The sequence below is a fragment of the Mastomys coucha genome, unplaced genomic scaffold, assembly GCF_008632895.1.
Source record: "Mastomys coucha isolate ucsf_1 unplaced genomic scaffold, UCSF_Mcou_1 pScaffold22, whole genome shotgun sequence".
Taxonomy (NCBI): Eukaryota; Metazoa; Chordata; class Mammalia; order Rodentia; family Muridae; genus Mastomys; species Mastomys coucha.
The window spans coordinates 223,608,395-223,624,560 of NW_022196905.1; the positions used below are offsets into that span (position 1 = coordinate 223,608,395).

The 16,166-nt window shown below is 39.9% G+C and overlaps 1 long non-coding RNA gene across 2 annotated transcripts in view; it reads right to left on the reverse strand.

Moving 5' to 3' along the window:
- LOC116069759 overlaps positions 1 to 12,103 on the reverse strand; it is a 44,673-nt gene extending 32,570 nt beyond the window's left edge. The window contains exons 1-2 of one of the 2 annotated variants that reach the window (XR_004110126.1): positions 12,003 to 12,103; positions 690 to 792 (exon numbers count right to left, since the gene is read on the reverse strand). This is a non-coding gene — a long non-coding RNA (uncharacterized LOC116069759). Of the gene's footprint in view, positions 1 to 689; positions 793 to 10,863; positions 10,960 to 12,002 lie in introns of both variants that reach the window. The other variant, XR_004110127.1, reaches the window with a different exon arrangement.
- Positions 12,104 to 16,166: the final 4,063 nt, after the last annotated feature.

The window sequence follows — 16,166 nt, forward strand, 5'->3', positions numbered from 1 at the left end:
ACTGCTTCTTCCTCCATAGCTCCTGGATGTATTTGTATGCACCCATCTTGGCTCACCTGATGGCTGCCTTTGTTCTACCTTTATCCATGTTTCTAAATTTGTGGTCCCTTCTTCAGGGAACCCAAGACACACTTCCTCCACAAAATCTAAAACTTAGACAACTGCTGCTGGCTTATCTTAGCTCTCTCTATTCTAAGCACATCTCTGAGCATGTGTACAAAAAGCAACTAATTTTTTCCTGTCCTACTTTCTTATTTCTTCTCTATTTTTTCTTTTTTTCTATATCTTTTGCTTTTCCCCAAGCTCCCTTATATTCTTCAAGCCCATTACTTTTTCTGAGCTCCTTTATCTATGTTTTCCTATGCCTTTTACTCCTGAAAATTTTTCACTGCTGCCAACATTTTCACTTTTCCCAAGAGCTCCACTTCCAGTGGTATCCTTCACTGCATGCCCCATAATTGAGCTTTCACACTGGGATCCACTTGCCTGAGCCAGCCAGTCACAAATACCACAACAGGGGGAGTGAGGATAATTACAAGAAAGGCAGAAAGAAGATGTAAGAAACAAATATGGGAGGTTTGCAGGTCAATACCATGCCAGCAGCGAATGCATTTTCTCAGTGTCTTCTAAATGCAACAAAAAGGTCAAAAGCATGACCAGGAAGTTAAACAATGACCACAAATACTTACATGGCAAGTTTATGGTGCACAGTATCTATGTTCAGGATCAGACAGTCTGTCAAGGGCATATTCTTAAGTGGAGGAACGTGGCAGGATATAGCACATGTCTTAACTAAAACCAAAAACAGACGTTGGCAGACACATTCATGATTAATCACAAGCAAGAAGTCAGCCAAAGTTAACTCCAAATGTGCTCCCCATACCAAGGCAAACCCATCATGGTTGTGCTAACCAGTGGGCCACATTCCGTGAGTTCTAAAACTGTTTTGCTCTTCCTCTTGCATGGCCTACAACAAGGCTTCTATGTGGTGGACAAGAACAGAAACCTACTTTACAAAGTTTCTGACAATGCTAATTTTAAGTAGTAATCCTTCTATTTACCAGTAGAAGTCCAGGCTGAACTGAGCACAGACTGTAAATGATGACATTGTCATCATTTGGGGGGTTTGGAGAGGGTCCACTTTGGACTTACCACACTGTCTTTAGGGTTTTACTGCTGTGATCAGATATCATGACTAAGGCAACTCTTATAAGGACAGCATTTAATTGGGGCTGGCTTACAGGTTCAGAGGTTCAGTCCATTATCATCAAGGTGTAAGCATGGCTGCATTCAGGCAGGAGGATCTGAGAGTTCTACTTCATTTCAAGGCTCTTAGAAGAAGACTTGCTTCCAGGCAGCAAGGATGAGGACCTTAAAGCCCACACTCATTATGACACAATTCCTCCAATAAGGCCACACCTACTCCAACAAGGACACACTTCCTAATATCTCCATTCCCTGGGTCAAGCTTATTCAAACCGCCAGACATACACAATTTCATAAAATTTTTTACTACTGGAATTAAAGACAGAGATTATCACCAAACCACTAGTGATTTCATCATACTATTTTCACTGGCAGACAGAAGTAGGCATAATGTTGTTGTGTACTGTGTAAAGATTATTCTTGTATTATTCAAATGCTAATTTCTCTGCCTCATATTTGTTTGCAATCCAGACATGACATTGTAATGCTTATTCTAAGTATTTCTTGCCTCAATGTTGTGTAAACATGACTTCCTATTTATTCTCTGATTTGTCAATAAAAGGTGCTGAGCCAATGGCTGAGCATAGGATCCCAGCCAGGGAATGGAGGGAGGGATAGATGGATGGATAGATGGAGGGAAGGAGGGAGGGTGGGGGTATTCGCCATAATGAGAGTGTAGAGGAGACACCATGGGAACATGCCTGGAGCAGAGAGAGCCAGATCAATACTAAAATGCAACTATCTTGGGGATTTAGGTTGGGAGGTAGCCAAATTAGTTTAGAAGATCAAAATAGATTAATACTGCTCAGCTATTGTGACATAAAGCTTGATTAAATAAACCTTATAGTTTCATTTATTTGTGAGCTAGCCCAGATAAAGAGAAAATCATCACATTTAAAGTTTCACTAACATTTTGCATCCGCCATCAGGCGTAGATTCCAAGCTTAGGAAAGTTCCAGGTGAAAAAAGAAAGAGTAACTCCCTGGATATAGAGCAGTTTCTTAGTTCTGTTCCTTTAAGAAAAAAAAAGCCATAAAAATTGGTTACTTAGACAAGATCGGGTATTTTTGGTAGCAGGGAGAAAGATAAAGCAGAGACAGAGGGAATGGCCAACCAGTGACTGTCCCAAATTTGAACCCATCCCATGGGCAAGAACTAATCCCTCACACTATTAATGATACTCCTGTTATGCTTGCAGACAAGAACCTAGCATAACTGTCTTTTGAGAGGCTCTACCTAGCAGCCAATGGAAAGAGATGCAGAGACCCATATTTTAGATGGAGCTCGGAAGTCTTATGGAAGAGTTGGGGAAAGATCAAGGGACCAGAAGAGGACAGGAATGTCACAGGAAGACCAACAGAGTCAACTAACCTAGACACTTAGGGGCTCCCAGAGACTGAATCACCATCCAAAGCATGAGCCTGGGCAGGACCTAGACCCCCTGCACATATATAGCATATGAACAGCTCGGTCGTCATGTGGGTCCTTCAAACAACTGGAGCAGAGGCTGTCCTTGAGCCTACTGCCTGCCTATCTGTGGATCCCATACTCCAAAAAGGGACAGCCTTGTTTGGCCTTAGTGGGAGAGAATGCCTCCTAGTTCCACAGGTAGTTGGTGTGTGTGTGTGTGTGTGTGTGTGGTTTGACACCCAGAGGGGGAGAAGGGGAAGGTGGGATAGGGGAAGGACTTGCATGAGGGGATACTGTTAGATCACTTCATATTGCTTGACTTGTAGGATTGCAAGCTATATTTGTAACAGGTTTTATGCTGTAATGCCTAAAAAAATGTTCTATTTTCTATTGGATATATATGCCTGAGCACCATTAGCTGCAATCTGTAAAAGCATCGCTAAGAAAACCATAACCTTTAATAAAATAAGGTCCTTTTTTTTTCTTTTAGATATTTTCTTTATTTACATGTAAATTTCTCCATTCCCAGTTTCCCCTCCAAAGAAGAAAGAAACAAACAAAAACAACAAAAACAAATCCCTGTTGCCTCCCACTTCCCCATGCCTGCCACCCCACCCTCTCCCACTTTCTGGCCCTGGCATTCCCCTACACTGGGGCACAGAACCTTCACAGGGCCGAGGTCCTCTCCTCCTATTGATGATCGACTTTGCAATCCTCTACTATACACATGCTGCTTGAACAATCAGACCCCTCCATGTGCAGTCTTTGGTTGGTGGTTGAGACCCTGGGAGCTCTGAGGGTACTAGTTAGTTCATGTTGTTGTTTGTCCTAAGGGGCTGCAAACCTCTCAGCTCCATTGGTTCTTTCTCTAACTCCTTCACTGAGGACCATGTACTCAGTTCGATGGATGGCTGTGAGCCTCTACATCTGTGTTAGTCAGGTACTGTCAGAGCCTCTGAGGAGATAGCTATATTTAGGCTGGCTTGCCCTTTCTTCAGTCCCTGCTCCATAGTTAATCTCTGCAACTCCTTCCGTGGGTATTTGGTTCCCCTTCAAAGGAATCCAGCCAAGAAACCACAGTAACAATATAAGGTAGTTCCCGAAGTTCCCGATTTTTTTTTTTTTTTTTTAAAAATTGGGGCTGGAGAGATGGCTCAATGGTTAAGAGAACCGACTGTTCTTCCAGAGGTCCTGAGTTCAATTCCCAGAAACCACATGGTGGCTCACAATTGGTCTACAGAGTGAGTTCCAGAACAGCCAGGGCTACACAGAGAAACCCTGTCTCAAAAAACAAAAAACAAAATGAAACAAAAATCACAAAAGTTTGAGGAATTAGAATGGCAATCCATAGAGATATATATTGAATCAATAATACAAATTATGTTTGATGGTACTTTAGAATAATGTCACACAATGGATTATACATTTTATTTTATACAGTTTGGAGAATTAAGATATGTACATGTGTTGACATACCATACTATTGATACATATTCAGAATTTAAATATGCCTTGCTTTCTGAAAAATATGATTCTGAGGCTGCACATTTATTAAAGGTTATGGTTTTCTTAGCGATGCTTTTACAGATTGCAACTAATGATGCTCAGGCATATATATCTAATAGAATAGAACAATTTTGGTTTTTAGACATTACAGCATAAAACCTGTTACAAATATAGCTTGCAATCCTACAGGTCAAGCAATATGAAGTGATCTAACTTTAGATCACTTTAAAGAAAATGTTCATAGAACAGAAGGACAATATGGAATCTCCCAAAGATAAATTAAATAATGTCTTATTGACTTTAAATTTTAAAATGTCAATGAAACAGATAACAAAACTGCTAAAATATATTGGATTATGGAAAAAAGACTTGTTGAACTAAATCATCCTGTTTATATTAATGATGTCCTAACCTCAAAATGGAAGGCAAGAAATATGTTGTGATGGGGAAGAGAATATACTAATCTCAACAGGAAAAGAAAAATGTGGATTCTTGAAAAAAATTTAAAAACTATCAGATTTGATAGGGAAGACCTGAGAATCCAGACTGTAGACAAAAGATAAATCTTGAAGACCAGCAGGACAGTTAAAATGGCTTGCTGATCCCTCCACATGGGAACAGCTCTGAGACTGGCTGAGACATGAAAATGTCTTCAGCCAGAACCTCAGTTAATCATGGGCAATAAACCATTGCCTACATTATACTCACGACTTACCATGCCATCCTTTTAATTGGCATAGATAGAAATTAAATTATAGTTTGGTTATATAATCCAAACTAACTTATAGAAATATGCCTTTCATCTGCTTATATAAAGACCAGAAAATCATCTTTTAACTGATTTGTGCACACTACACAAATCATACATTTACATACTTATGTTAATGTAGAAACACACAATACCTTTGAAAGTTTATATGTTCACAGAGAAAAACAACCAGAAAAACAACCCGACGAGATTCACCTGGAGGGTGCTGTGATGCTGAAGCATGCTTATTCCATCATCCTGCCTGATCCCACCTCAGACTGCCTTAATAGAGGCTTCATCGAAATCTCCTTCCAGGTCAGCTTCAAAGAAAGCTGTTGATCCCCGATGATCTAGCATCCTAGATTATCACAGTCAGGACTTCAGTTAAGCCCCGAACTTTCTCAGCATGCAGAGACTGGGCAGCAAATGCTACAGTTAGCTTTCTTAAGACCGACCAAAATCCTAATTTTTAGGGGCCCCCAAAAGAAAAATGATGCTCCCAAGACAATAGGAAGCAATTTTAAGAGAACAACATTCCTATTCCCCAGAGGTGAGGCAGATGATTTTTGGTCGTTCAATCAGTATTGGATACATGTCGCTGTTTAGGGGGGTTGGTTACTAGTTGTTAATGATCTTGAACATGGAAGAAACAAAACAGGAGAATATATTCAGGGATTTATTTTCCTCTTTCTTTTTCTTTCCTCTGCCCTTCATTCTCTCTTATCTAGTTTTGGGGGGGGAAGGGGAGAAAGGGTGAAAAGAAAAATGCAAAGATAGGAATAAAGGGATAATGGGAATAAAGCGTAGATTATTGAATTATAGAACTGCTATTAGCCCCAAATCTTACACTGGTATAGACTTTTTTTTTTGTATATTGCTACAAAATTTTTTGCAATATTTGGTTGCACTATACTATGTATCAACTCCTTTTAAGGTATTGTACCAAAATAATTCTTAAAAATACAATGTTAAGATCTAGTTCTTTAAAAGTTGCTATTACAAACTGTTTAGGGCAGTTAAGAAATGCAAGTTAATAGTTAATCAAGGTTATGGTCATGTTAGATACTAGTCTAGTTTGCTACAGAAATATGATTCCTAGGTTGAACAGATAGTAAATAGCTAATAAAAAACATTCTACTAATTAAGATATAATAAATAAATAGATTGTCTTCAAAAACCGTAGAGATCTACAGAATATGGAATTTTATGATGTTTTAGTAAGCCTTTTTGCTTGACCATGAAACTGGTCTGCTCTTGGCAGCACCCACATTCTACTTCAAAGATGAACATCGAAGAACCTCCATATGGAGTTTTCGTCATATGTGGCCAGCTAGCCACTGGTGTTGCCTCAACTGCAGATAAAATACTGTCCAAAATGGACAAAAAAACACAGGGAAGTCAGCTGCTGAGTTTTACAGGGACAAGATAGACAAGTAGTTCATAATTCCTTCTTTAGACAAAAAGTGTGTGAGATATCTGGGCCAGAAGGCTGAAGATGATGCTCCTATGACACAGAGAATATTTTGGGGACTGTCCAGACAGCCAGGTTTCTCTGTCATTTCTATAGTTTTAAAAGCTGTTTGCCTGACTTCTTATATACCCAGGTAATATTCCTTCTTAAGTCTCTGATTTGGTTGAAGAGTAGATAGTTATAGTCTCATGTATAAGTTTAAGTTGTTTAGATGTAAGAAAATATTTTTAAATTTAAGAAAATGTTTTAGGTTAGTAATACAGGTTATGGAAGAGATTTAGGTACAAAACTCTAAACTCACCAAGATAGGATAGACAGTAGTGTACTTTATCCAAAGATGCCAAATGCATATGGACTGGACATTATAATGAAAGTCTTATTTTATAGTTTTCATAATGGTTATTATTATATAGAGCTTATTATTATGAGAGGAAGAGCCCCTTTTGGACTAAAATGGGGAGATATTGGCATAATGCTATTGTGCAGTGTGTAACAATTGTCCTTATATCACTCCAATGCTGATTAATGTGCCCCCATATCTGCTTGCAATCTGGGCATGGATGGCATTTCAAAATTTAGAGAACTGGTCATGGGTGAGGTATGCAGGTACAACTGATATATCTATAACACAATTCCTGTCCCCACTCAGGGAACACCAAAGAAGAGGTAGTGGAAAGCTTGTAAGAGACAGAATCAGAAAGTCTTCAAGCTTTGACAGGGCAGCTACTACCAAGAAATCTCAGTAACATGGCTGCATAAATAGGACCTAAAAAGGGGCTGGAGAGATGGCTCAGTGGTTAAGAGCACTGGCATTCTTCCAGAGGACTCATGTTCAATTCCCAGTACCACATGGCAGCATACAACTGCCCATAACTCTAGATCTAGAAGATCTGATACCTTGACACAGACATACATGCAGGCAAACACAAATTCACATGAAATAAAAATAAAAATTATAAAAATAAAATAACAAATTAAAACTTAAAAAAGGATAAAAATTCTAAACTATTCCAACATTTGATACACCAACATCAATAGGAGAAATCTCACTCTATATCAAGAGCACTCATCTATGTTAGAAGCCATGTGAATGAATATCCAGAATGTGAGAAAGCCTCCTTGAGTGAACCACACCTCACTCAACATCAGAGAACGTGTGCAAATGAGAAAGTGTGTGAATGGTAAGAATGGTGAGAATGTGGGAAAACGTTCTACCCAGTTATCCTTGTTTACCATTAAAGAACCCAGAAAAGTGAGAAAGTTTTTGAATGTAAAGAATGTGGAAAGCTTTCTATTACAAGACACACTTCATGCAACATCAGAGAATTCATACAGGTTGGAAACTTTTTCTTTTCTTCTTCTATTTTGTTTTGTTTTGTTTTGTTTGTTTGTTTTTTCAAGACAGGGTTTCTCTGTGTAGCCCTGGCTGTCCTGGAACTCACTCCTGTAGACCAGGCTGGCCCCAAACTCAGAAATCTGCCTGCCTCTGCCTCCCAAATGCTGGGATTAAAGATGTGCGCCACCACTGCCCAGCTTAGGAGGGAAACTCTTAGAATGAAAAAAAAAAAAAAAAAAAAAAAAAAAAAAAAAAAAAAAAAAAGAAGTGGGCAAGCTTTCTATTACTAGTCCAGACTTGCTCTACATCAAAGAAGTCATGCAGATGAGGAGCTCTATGAATGTACAGATGTAGGAAACATTTGTACTGCAGGAAACAACTCACTCAATATCAAAGAACTTATAAGTGAGAAACCCTAATAATGTGAAGAATGTGGGGAAAAGTATTTACAAAGTCACAACTCATTGTAATAGGAAAATTTATACAGATGAGAAGCTCTATGAATGTAAAGAATGTGGGATAGCTTTCTACTAAAAACCAAATGTTATCAACATCAGGGAACTAAATCACAGAAGTGAGAGATAATATGACTGCAAAGAATTCAGTATAGTTTATGCAAGTCACAGAGAACATATACAGGTGAGAAGCCATCTGAATGCATAGAATGCAAAACAAAAATTTCATGCAGGAGGCTGGAGAGATGGCTCAGTAGTTAAGACCACTGACTGCTCTTCCAAAAGTCCTGAGTTCAAATCCCGGCAACCACATGGTGTCTCATAACCATCTGTAATGGGATCTGATGCCTTCTTCTGGGGTGTCTAAGGATAGCTACAGTGAACAGAGCTGGAGTGAGAGCAGGAGAGATGGCTCAGCTGTTAAGAGTACCTACTGCTCTTCTGGAGGTCCTGAGTTCAAATCTCAGCAACCACACAGTGGCTCACAACCATCTGTAATGAGATCAAATGCCCTCTTCTGGCATGTCTGAATATAGCTACAGTGTATTTACTTATAATAAATAAATCTTTTAAAAAATTTCATGCAGGTAATAAGCCTTAAAAATATAAGAATGCAAAATTGTTTTATTATGTCATACATCACTCATCATACAGAGTTCACATATGAGAAAGCTTATCATATATCACTCATCATACAGAGTTCATATATGAGAAAGCTCAAGAATGTAAGGAATATATGAAAATTTAGAATAACCAGTTAGTACTCACTTGACACCAGAGTGTACAAATGATATAAAGAAATATTGAAACCTTTCTATTATAAATCAAAAACAGTGAACATATATACCTGAGATAGATACCTGAACACATCAGATGGTGGAAAGCTTTCTAAATAGGTAAAGTCACACATGGCATAAACTCCTAGGAAAGCTACATTAAACATCAGTCGACACCCAAGTATATATGTTAACGAGTAATCTGTAAATGTATTGAATAAAGCAAAGATTTAGGCAAAGTACCACCATTTTGTATTTGAAAATCATAATTTTATGATTGTTGTTTTATATCAAACAACTTTTTTAATGTTTATTTTTATTGTTATAATATTTTATAAATTTTAAGGAATATGACAAAAAAGATATTGTAGGTATTGAAGGGGGGGTCTCTGGGAGGAATGGGGGTACAAAAGGGAAACAAGAATGTGATTTAATTCTATTTACTTAAAATATGTTTTTAAATGTTAACAAATTCAGATAAATTGAAATCATGTATCTTTTCTCATCATAATGCAATAAAAGTTTTTTTAAAAAGAAAGTATTGTGTTATAAAAAAAGAAAATCGTAATTTTAAGGGTCCTATGAAAGTTACAAACTTCGAAATAAACACTTCATATACCTAAAAAAAAATTATAGCAAGTAATTTAGCTATAGTAACATATGTTTCAACCCTAGCCCATTTGTGCTACATGTTTACTAAAACTTCTCTTCGAGATGTTGGGTTAGGCAAGAACTTTTTAAAATAAAATAAACCAAATGATATAAACCTAAAGGATATCTACAGAACATTTCACTCAAACATAGAAGAATATACCTTCTTCTCAACACCTCAGGGAACTTCTCCAAAATTGAAACATACTTGTTCACAAAGCAAGTCTCAATAGGTACAAGAAAATTGAAATAGCCCTCTGTAGCCTATAAGAACACAATGGATTAATGTTGGATATCAATAACAACAGAAAACCTACAAACTCATAGAAACTGAACGACTCTGTACTGAATGACTGCTGGGTCAAGATAGAAGAGATTAAAGACTCTCTAGAATTCAACAAAAATGAGTGCACAACATACCCAAACTTATGGGACACAATGAAAGTAGTGCTAAGAGGAAAAAAAGGGTGGGGATGAAAAAGTAAGTGTGATTATAATATAAAAAAATGTAAAAATACCCAAAAGCATAATGTATGGGTACTTTGAGAATTATTAGTGTATGTACAGATACTCAGATGAAAGAAAATTAATCTACATTAACAAACAACAAAAGTCAGTTGTGCTGTGACTAAATTTCATAAGTGGTATGTTTATGTAAGTTCAGTCGTTGCCCCGGAATGGGAAGCAGATGTCACATCTGACCAGGGAGGGAGAATGCAAGCTCTCCTTATATTGACCAAAGTGCAGTGTATCTTGATGTGTGTTCAAAGTAAAAGATCAGAGGAGACACATAGTGATAAATGTGAGAAAAAAAGGGAATAAGACCATGAATTTCTGTCTTGATTTTAAATGCTTCCCACCAACACCATCAGTAATAACCATACCTGTGAATGAACACTCCAATTTCAGTGACAAAAATAGGGGAGAGGAGCAGGCATACAAGGCCACAAGGGAACCCAAAGCGGATATCTAAGCATTCTTCATCCAGTAATGCCTCTTATTAAAGATAATTTAAATTCATTTTAAAGGTTACATCCCATAAACTGAATAGTTAATATGACATAGCAATGATGCCTATGATACAATCCAGTTATTGGATCTCTCTCTTCCTCTCTCCCTCCTTCCCTTCCTTCCTCTCTTCCCTCCTTTCCTTTCTCTATCCTCCTCTTCCTCTCTCCTCTTCTCCCTCCCTCCTTCTCATCTCCCTCCTTTTCTTTCTTTCCTCCCTCTCTCCCCTTCCACCAATTTCTGCCTAAAGAATGGAGTATGAATGCTATAAAGATTTCACAAAAACGTAGACTTACCTACTCCAAATATTTTTGAAAAGATTCCAGTATATTATCCGTCTTCCACGAGTTCATGACCATAAGTACTGGGTAAACAGGTCTAGAATTTCTGTGCTGTATGAAAGTCAAAGGTGATCAAAGGATGCCTGTGGTGGTTTGAATGAGAATGGCCTCCAGAAGCTCAAATGCTTGACTGTTTGCTCCTGGTTGGTGGAGCTGATTTGGAAGGATTAGCAGGTGTGGCCTTGTTGGAGGAGATGTGTTGCTATGTTGCTGGGGATGGATTTTGAGGTTTCAAAAAAGCCCCTTCCATTTCTAGTTAACTTTCTTATGGTCGAACTTGTGGATCAGATGTGAGATCTCAGCGATTGCTCCAGCACCATGCCTGCCTGCCTGCCTGCCTGCCTGCCTGCTGCTATGCTCCCCAGCTTGATGATGATGGATTCTAACTAACCCTCTGAAAACGTAAGCAATCCTCCAATTAAATATATCCTTTCATAAGTTGTCTTGGTCATGGTGTCTTTTTATAGCAACAGAGAAGTAACTAAGACAATGACAAATTGACACTCCCTGAGTGAAATTTCCCCGTGGGAAAGGCATGAGATGCAGGTGTCCCCTGGATCCACTTAGGGCCAATTCTCACACTTTGAAAATGGCTTCTAGGTTATTTGTTGGGGCCTAGATTTAACTTGACAACACTTACCAAACCCACTCTCTAGCAGAAGACGCCTACTGAGAGGGGTGTGTATACAGGAAAGCTTGCTCTAGAACAAGGAGGAAGGCAGGATGGGACCCAGAAAAAGAGAGTCCAGGTCCCAGGACAGAGGATTGACAGTTAAGGGAGAGAAGTGAGGAAGAGGGGAAGGAGATCAGCTGCTGGAGAGCAGGTTAGGCAAGGCCAGAAGACTCATAAGTGTCCTCCCTATTCCAAGAGATCAGGGCTTTGGGCAAGGATCAACAATGTGCACTCGGGGTACTGGCTCTTCACGTTTTGCAGTGTTTAAATGTTTTGGGATCTAGTCACCAGCTCTGCCACCACCTACGTGAACTACGTCTGAGTTTTTGCACTCCGGAGCTTCCCGGCCACGGGAGCAGCCAGCTCATATCAGTGCGGGCGCTGGTGCGGGTGGGGTGCGGTAGAGAGGTTGTAGCCATACCTTGCTGGTGAAGCACAGTGTCTTGCTGAACTCCTAGTCAGCTGAAATGGAAAGGACAGTGAACACTGCCCCGCAAAGGAACCTTTCTTCTGTTATCCGGCGTCTCCATGGAAGTTGGCAGCAAAGGCCTCCTGTGATGTCATAGCTACAGACTTCAGAGTTCCAGAACTGAGAACCGCGGGCGCATTACAGCAGAGTGCACGACACTCTCTTGAGTGTCGCTTATCCATGGCATGGACCGCAGTTGTCCCACGGAGGACGTGTTTCTTGTATAAATCCACTCAGGAAAGTATAGGTAGTCCTTAAGCAGCCCGATGCAAAATCCATGAAAGTGGCAGCTAGCCCCTGCTTTAGCTTCAGCCTAAGGCCTCAGTGAGATGCCTCTTCAGGAGCTGTCAAAAATAATTAAATAATAAATAAATAAAAGGCTGCTCATGTCAAAATGGCCACACCATGACATCTCAGCCTGCAACCCTCTCAGGAGCTGTCCATGGTGGCGAATCTTTTTTTTTTTTTTTTTTTGCCTCAGCAGGAACGGTCCCGCTGGTGCTGTGTAAGAAGGCAGACACCTTTCCCACCTCTCCTACAGCTTTGGTGACATACCACTGCAGGATCTGTTCACAGGGCTGTCTACAGTGGCAGCACTTCCTCTCCAGCCTCCCTCCCTTCCTGCATACCAAGCAGTCCCACAGAGATGGCGCCTCAGCAAAAGCTGGCTGCAGCCAGGAAGGACTTCCCATCCAACCCATGGGCCAGAAGCAGGGAAAAGGAAGTGAAAAAAAAAAAGCCACCAATCCCTGAACTTCCCACAAACCCCACCAATCTCTGAGCAGGAATTTCACCAATCGTCACTCTGGAAATCTCTGCCCTGAGAATCCCTGCCCCCCCCCCCCCCAGAAGTCCTAAATAAACCCTTCCTTTTTGTCCAATTTCCTGCTGTCCCCCCTCAGGAGCCAAGGGCAGCTATCCCTGGATTTGTCCTTCCACACCCAGGACCCTCCAATAAATCCCTCTCATGAGATTTTCTGCCTGGTGTGACTTTTTTGTCTGAAGAAGCCAGGAAGAAAAGAAACAATGAAGAGAAGAAGCCAAGAAGGGCTTAGGCAAGGAGCTGCTTAGCTCAGCTCGGTAGAGGATACCCTCGCCTGGGAGCTGCAACGCCTCTCCTGAGAAGGCTTCCTCTCAGAGCTATCTTCTTCCTGAGCTCTTGTGTCTCAGGAAGCCCTTCTCTTGGGACACTGTCCCACCTCAGAGCTGTAAAGTTTCTAAGCTCCTGTGTCTCATGTTGCCCTTCCGCTGGATTACCTTCTGCCATCGGAGCTGTATGATTTGGGGTTTCAAGTTCTAGGATCCCTTTCCATCCAAGCAGAAACACAGCGTAGATCTCTGACTGTACCACAGATAGCCCTGCACTTGGACCCTGGTGACACTGTGGCTAGAGGATGATAAAAGAAACCTCAGATGGAGGTTTTCAAAGACGTCCTTATCTCCACCATGATTGTCTCCTCGTGTCACTATATTAGTTTTTAATTATACTCTTTTAAATGCGGGCTTCTTTTTGTGGCAGGTGATTTTTCTGAGGGAGAGGACACCTCTTCATCCAGTCTTCTGAAGTCCTAAGTGCTGTACTTGTCCTCTGAGGGTTGTCTCTTAAATAGATAAGGATATTTCAATAACAGGCATCAGCTTCAAGAATTTCTCTCAAACTGCACCCTCTCCTTACTGGTCAAGCAGATGGCCCTAGCTGCTGCAGTGTGGTGGCAAGATTGAAAACCCCCCATGGATTCTTCTTAGCAGGAGGGAGGCTACTGGGCCTGTGAGATGGCTCATATGTAAAGGCAACTCCCTCCAAGCCTAATGTCAGGTCTAAAGGAAACTCTAACCACCACCCCAATCATGAAAGGCAGTCCAAATGCCCAGAAATGAGCTCGACCTGGACTACAGGAGGACTTCTGGTGGTTAGATAAAATCCCACATTCTTCAGGAACTTTGAAACCAAAGGAGTCATATCCCTCCCTTCTGGCAAAAGGGGCATATGGCTTTCCAGATTAACATTTATTCCTGTAGTGCTTATCAACATATCAAGTCCACGATAGTCTATCATTCCTCCTCACAAGTGCTTGTACATTTCAAAGCCTCCACACCAGTCTCCTGGCCCTCCCTCCCTGCAGCTACTCCTTCTTAAAACCCAACTAGCCTCACTATTCTCTGCACTGATATCCTCAGGATGCTCTCTCTACTCTCCTCCCTTGCTTTTTCTTCCTCTCTCACAGATAGTCTTGGCCACATCCAGTTTGCCGGCCACTGTTCGTTCACTCTACTCCTTTCTCTTGCTCCAGACTCCTCCAAATGCCTCTGGATATTTTCTCTCTCTTATCTACACACCTGACTTCTTATTCTTAAAGCAAAACAAAACAGAACAGAACAACTCCACTGAGTACAATTTGTGCGGTTGAAATACTCTTGGTTGTGGCCCACTTATGAAAGATTACACTCTTACAAGGAAACTATTTCTTCTTCCAGAAACTATCAAATGCCAATTGCTTCTCAGCTAGGGGTGCGACTTCATTCTCAACTCCTCTCTCAGTGCTGGGGTTCTGTTTGGCCTAAGCTTGTGAGAGTCTTGCACATTCTGTCACAGTTGCTGTGAGCTCTTATGTGCAACTTTTGGACAATAGTTTCTAGAAAACACTTTTGGCCTTAATACCTGAGTTAAACTGTTCTCGTTCAGAAACTCCCTTCCCAGGGCTAGAGAGACGACTTAGTGGTTAAGAGCACTTGTTGCTCTTGCAGACCTGTGTTTGATTCCCAGTACCTCTATGGTGATTTGCAACCATTCATAACTCTATCCAGTTCCAGGAAATCTGAAGTGTCTTCTGACATCCACAGGCCCCAGGCATACACACACATACATGGAAGCAAAATGTTTGTACACATTTAAAAAGAAGAAAGAGAATCCTTTCTTGTGATTTCAAGCTTTCAAGCATACCCTATACATTTTCCTCCCAAATCCAGGGTATCATGTCTTAATTGAGGTTCTTGATCCATCTTGAGTTGAGTTTCGTGTGGAGTGAGAGGTATAGTCTAGTTTCATTCTTCAGCATGAACTATCGGGTTGTTCAGCAATTTTGTTGAAGATGCTCTTTTTTCCAATGTGTACTGTTGGCCTCTGTCAAAAATCAGATGGCTGTAGGAATGTGGACTTATATGTGGTCCTCAATTCTATTCCATTGACCAGTGGATCAATGTATGGATCATACAATATAGTCTTAATGTTCAGAATTATTTTGGCTGTCCTGTTTCTAATGTGTTTGCATATAAAATTTAAGATTTTTTTATTCTATGAAGAATTATGTTGGAATTTAGATGGGGATTGTATCGTATTCGTGGTCTTCTATGTAATGTGTGTATTAATTCACATTCTGACAAGATTGTGTTAGAAATGCCATGTTCCTCGTAATCCCCAGCATCTTTTACTAATAAGAGATTGATACCTATTATATGCTCACTGTCAACCTACACACATTATACAATATTTGTCCTTTATCCTGATTATGTGATGTATTGTGTATATTGATTGTTATACTGAACCAGCTTGCCTCTCTTAGGAAATCTCATTTAATCATGATTACAATCTTTTTCTACACATTTAGATTTTATTTGCTTATGTTTTGTGAAAGACTTTAGTTTCTATTTAATTAAGTACATTGACCTTTAGTTTTCTGTGTCCTTTCCTGGGTCTTCTAAAAAGGCTATCCTACTCTCATGTGATGAGTTTTAAATAGTCCCCCATCTTCAATGTTTATTAAAGCATGAAAAATATTGGTATTTTTTTCTTTTTCTGAAATATTTGTAAAATTCATCTTCATTAACCAACAATGTCTTCTGCCTTTCTGTGAAGAAATGCTACTATGGACCAGTCCTTCTCAATCATTACTAGGCTGTTCAGATTTTCTACTTTTTGCTGCTTTCTTACTTTGTATGTTGTACATGTAGAAGGATTTCTCCATTTTCCCTAGATAATTGGTTTGCCAATAATAGTCATTAGCACTAATTTCATATGATTCTTTGTATTTCTGGTGTTATGTCTTCATTTTCATTTCTATTAATTTTTTCATAGTTTGTCTTGTAAAGTTTTTTTATCAGTTTTGTTTACCCTTTCCA